Genomic DNA, 5,132 nt, shown 5'->3' with positions numbered 1-5,132 from the left:
CTTAGTCTATTTGGATGATCCATCTCTTTTTCCATCTTGTGAAAGCACAATCCACATTTTGTGCTCTGGCTCTTCCTTTACATGCCCCACAGACAAACTGTAGGTTCCTGGGAGAGCTTGTCAGGTGTGCTGTATTGGAACTGAATGAGCTGCAGCAGGTCAAAGGCCCACAATGAACCTGTGGGCTGAGAGAAGAGCAGCTGCTGTGTGGTCCCAGCTCATATAGACCTCTTCTCTGGTTCATCTGGCTCCACTTCAGAGCTCTGCAAAGGTTCTTATCTACAGAGTACCACAGGATCCTTTCCTGAGATGCCTTGGACCTGTCTGAAGTGCCAAAGAAATGCTAATTTTGCTGGATGGGGTAAGCAGAGTCTACAATATAATATATACAGGGGACACAAACTGCAGCCATATAAGGTGGTTGCACTCGTTTCATGATACTTTCTCACAGAGAAAGGATGGAGATAAACTGGGAGGCATCCTTATCCTTTACAGTTGCTCACAGCCTTCACAGGCTCAAATACAGCACTGGCTGGCTTTGTAACACTTGGAATGTCTGAATGTTGGTTGATGAATATGTTGTGTAGCTCACTGCTTCTTTGGTGTATTTGGGAGCCAGAGAGGGAATCTGGAAGAGTTTTACAAACTTGCCACCTTTGAATGATGGCTGAAGAGCCTGTGTGGTATATAATATTTTTTGTTGGGGTTTTTTTTTTTTACATGATATGTCTCATTTTGAACAGCTTAAACTTCTCACCTTTCCCAAGGCAAATTCCCATGTTTTGTAGTTCCAACAAAAACTGACTGGAAAAAATGAAGCTGTTGCTGATCTATAGTCAGAAAAGCCTATTTAGATGTCTGTGTAGACCATCTTATGTTTTGAATAAGGCATATGAATTCTAGTTAAAGTTGAAGATGCTGGAGAATTGCAAATGGTGTCCTTGTAGTGAAAGCACAAAAATAGATGTATTGGTTTTCTAACTGAGACTGCACAGTTGGGAATGCACAGTTGGTGACTTCTCAGTTCCTGATGTTGAAAACTTCATTTACATTTCAGATAGCAGTGTGGCAGGTCTTAGTACCTGTAGTGTTGACTTTATTCATTGAGGAGATTTAGAATACACTAGATGCAGGAAAGGGACAGATTGTTATGTTTATCAGGTTCACTACTACAGAGTTCAGAAGGAAACCTCTCTAAGGTTCTCTCTGTTGACCAAGTCCTCAGTGCTGAATGACGTGACTAACTGAAATGCCATGATCAAACTCTACAGAAAATGATTAATTTCTGCCAGCCTAATGTTTAAAAACTTATTTTGTCATGAACTAACCATTTTAGAGGGAGTTTCAATGTGGCCTTTGAAGGCTTTCTCTGCTTCTCATTCACAAAAGGCAAGGATCAAGGATCTCTTAAGTGACTGCTATCAAGTGATCCTACAAAGCTTTTTGTCCCTTTGGAGCATGTAAGGGCATGGGCTCTAGGTAGCTCTGTAGTCTGCTCAACTCTTAATATGTAAAAGCTAATTGTGGAACAGATTCAAAGACAGTGTTACTTGTTTTCTTACTCTGGCAATAGAAGTATCAAAATAATATCAGTAATAAAATCTGTACAATTTTTTTCATAAAATTAAATATCAAATAATAAACTGAAATAATGGGGTCATTAGAAACTTTGCTTTCTGCTTCTATGCATGACCCTTTTCCCCCTCAACTTAGCAACTCAGAGTTGCTGTAACTACCTGCTGTCTGACTCACATTTGTACCCTGGGTCTCTGACAAGTTTTAGTGTATAATCTGCTCACACAGAGAAGTAGAAGCATATTCTTTGACTTACTCTTGATGTATTATATTAATTTTGGTGGGATTGACTGGCTTGTCTGCAGAAAATTTGGTACATTCATTCCTAAATTGCTTTGTATCACAAAGATATGGGTTGTTGAGGTGCATGTTTTTCTCCTCTTTACCTTGTTTATAGGGAAAGACATATTAGGGTTTAACTTGCTCCTAGCTTTGCTACTCTAGCTGTCTTTCGAGTAAAGAAGATACCATGCCTCTCACTATCTATATTGAGTCTTCTTTCTGAAGCATGTTTTCAGATGCTCTCAAAATCTACACGTGTGTATCCGTCAAAACTCTTAAGTTTTCATGAGCTCAAGTGCACCTGTGCAGCTGATCAAGAGTGGGCACTGCTTGCCAGTACTCCTTGATGGCACTGCTGCTAAGCCATGTTTTCTCTTCTACTGCTGTTCTTTGTCTTTTCTCTGTTCTCATTCATTTCTCTTTCTTTCTTCCATAGTTTATAGCTCCTTCTCCAAGTTTCCTCCACAGCAGCACATCCATGTTGGAGTTTTGGCTCCAGGTGATAGCAGCTCTTGAAGCACAACTGCCCTCGTCACCCGAGCCTCCTGATCTCTCCTGCAGTGGCTGAATGAAGGATGACCAAGGCAGCAGACATGGAAGGTGAGTGTTGTTTAGGAAACAAACCATTTCCTTATCCTCAGTCACAAGACTCCATCCCATTAGGCACCCATAGGAGTGCAGCCATAGCTTGGTGATTGGCAGGGAAGGTGTGGAATAAGCAGAACTGTCAATAGTGCTTATATGGTTTGGAGAATATCAGGGTGATTTCTGTGAGAGAATTACATGTATCTAAATGGTGCTTGTGGGACACTCAATTTAAAACTTGAACTAGGCATTAACTAAAAGAGGGAAACAAGGCTGTAAATTGTGTTCATTACAGTCCTTTTATGGAGAAGAAATGCTGGGAATATCAGCATGGTCACAGGCAATGAGGGGTGCTTTAGTCCTCCTACTCCAAAGCAGCAGTTCCCTGTTTTATGGTATGAATATACCAACTGAGCACTCTGCTGTTTCAGGAGCATGGCCTGAATGGGATTTGATTTTACAACCAGGATGGAAAGAGGAAAACCATGAAAGAAACTGAGTGAAGGTGTACAGGACAAAGAACTGACTGGCAGTGTGGTTAAGGCATGCAGAGCTGTGATTTTGGGGTGGTAAGGAAGGATGCTGTGAATGTAATAGCTGTTAATCCAACTGAACACAAGAGGGCTACAAGAACACGTTTTCTCCGGATTGAAAAAGTTCTCGATGGAGCTTTGTTAATGCCTGTCTACCTTTTGGCCTGGTTTTAATTTTGTACAGCTGGGAAATGAAATAAAATTCTACTTGACACCCTTTAAGTGCTTGTATACACCTATCATTCAGTACTGGTTATAAGGATTTGAGAATGCTATTTTTAACACTTTTCTAATACTTTAAACTACTTAAATGTTGGGACTACCTACAGAACACATTCCTGCTGATAAAGTACCAACATCTGTGCCACAGATACATAATTTAGGATGTGCTCTAGTGATATGAATGCTTTGTTCTGCACTTAAATTGTGGAGAATCCAGGCTGTGTGAGCAAATAAGGAAAAGGGAACATAGGAAAAGCAGTCTGGAAAAGTATAAGCCCTGCCTAGTAACCAAGAGCAAGTGTTAGGTTGCTTCTCTATTGATCCAAACTGCAATTAAAAGCTACCTCCTGCAGCTGAATTTAGATTGGGCTTTTAAAGTTCTTTTCTTTCCCCCACAGACCTAGTATCAACTGGTAAAAAACCTGCACAGCAGGTCTCCTATAAAATCACCAAGTGAAGTGTTCATCAGCCTCAACTCCTTGGTTTGCACGGGGCTACTTACCTGAAGTAGTCTGTGAGCTCAGTTCAGGTGCTGAAAAACAACACCAAAGCATCTGCTGGCTAGAATCAGAGTAAGTGTTCAGTGTTCTGCCTCATTTGTTGTGGTACTCAGTGTCAGTGAAAAGGCTTCTTTCTGCAATAAAAGGGTGGTTTGGGGTTTTTTCGGAAGGAAAGGTTGTGCGGTTTTGTTTAGAAGGAAGCGAGAATGTTAGACTTTGTTCACTCCCTACTGTTCTTTAGACAGTAGTTTGTGTCTCTTAATTGAAGCTGTCAGGATTTGTTTGTTTCTCTTGAAATACACAGGAATATAACTTCCCAATCGATTGTAAATCATTGCTGAGTATATAGCTTTACTTATATGGTTCAGGATTAGCTTCTGAAGTGCATAAAGCTTGCAGAGATTAGGAGGGCTCAACAAAGCCTGTTGCAGGTTTAGGCATGGCATTGTAGCAATGACTTCTTTTCACATAAATAATGCCCAGACCCACCAAAACTGATACTTAGGAACTTGGGAAGTTTTTACATCAGGTGTAGGCACACAAGGCTCACTGAATCCACTGTAACTCTTGTGGTGAACATTTTCTACTTCTGAATGTGACAGGCTGATACGAGAGTGGAATATAAGCAAAGAGGATAAAATATCCTGCAGCAGTAAAAACCTCCTTGCCTCTCTTAAAAGCCTATTTCAAAGAGCCCTTAAGAAAAAAAAAGTTCATACTCCTTCCATGCAGACATTGAAGCAAAAAAAGAAGGGTATTAAAACTGCCTTTTGCAGCAGTTTTGAGTTAGAGAAATAAATGTGCATTACTTTGCAAACACTCATTCAAGTTAACTAACTGGGCCTAAGGGAAGCACTGGAAGGAGTTCATGTTACGGCATTTTACTGACATAAATTCACCCCATTGGTTCACCTGGCACAACTGTGTGCCCCAGCTGCCTTCCCCTGCCTCCACCACTGAACGACACTAATAGCTCAAACTTCCCAGCTAGGAATTACTGATGGTTATCTTCTTTATCAGAAAATTATGCAGGTACACAGTGCTAGTGGCAGAGAGGCAGGGAGGGGAGAATTCCAAGTCCTTACCACGGCTAGTTAGGCAGTCGTTAAGTGCAACCTGGCTTTCTGAGCTGGAAAGTGTCTAATTTAGGCATGACCCTATACCTACAGCCTTGTTTCTGTTTCTCTCTGCCAACTTCCAAGATTGGCTATAATGCGTTGGCTTTGGCCACTGCTGTTAATGTGCACTCTGTGCATGTTGTTTGCTGCTGCTGCTTTTTATCTGATTACTTGCAAAAACACACAAGCAGCAGGCTAGTTCTCTTGAGTTTATGGCCTAATTAGGTAAGGTCTTTGCTTAGAGAAGTAAGATTATTGGGAAATGATTATTAAGCAAAAAACCATTAGTCCATCACCTGAGTAAATTACACAGGTAT

This window comes from Corvus hawaiiensis, chromosome 10 (genome assembly GCF_020740725.1).
Source record: "Corvus hawaiiensis isolate bCorHaw1 chromosome 10, bCorHaw1.pri.cur, whole genome shotgun sequence".
In the NCBI taxonomy this organism is placed as follows: Eukaryota; Metazoa; Chordata; class Aves; order Passeriformes; family Corvidae; genus Corvus; species Corvus hawaiiensis.
Note: the sequence above shows the minus strand (reverse complement) of the source record.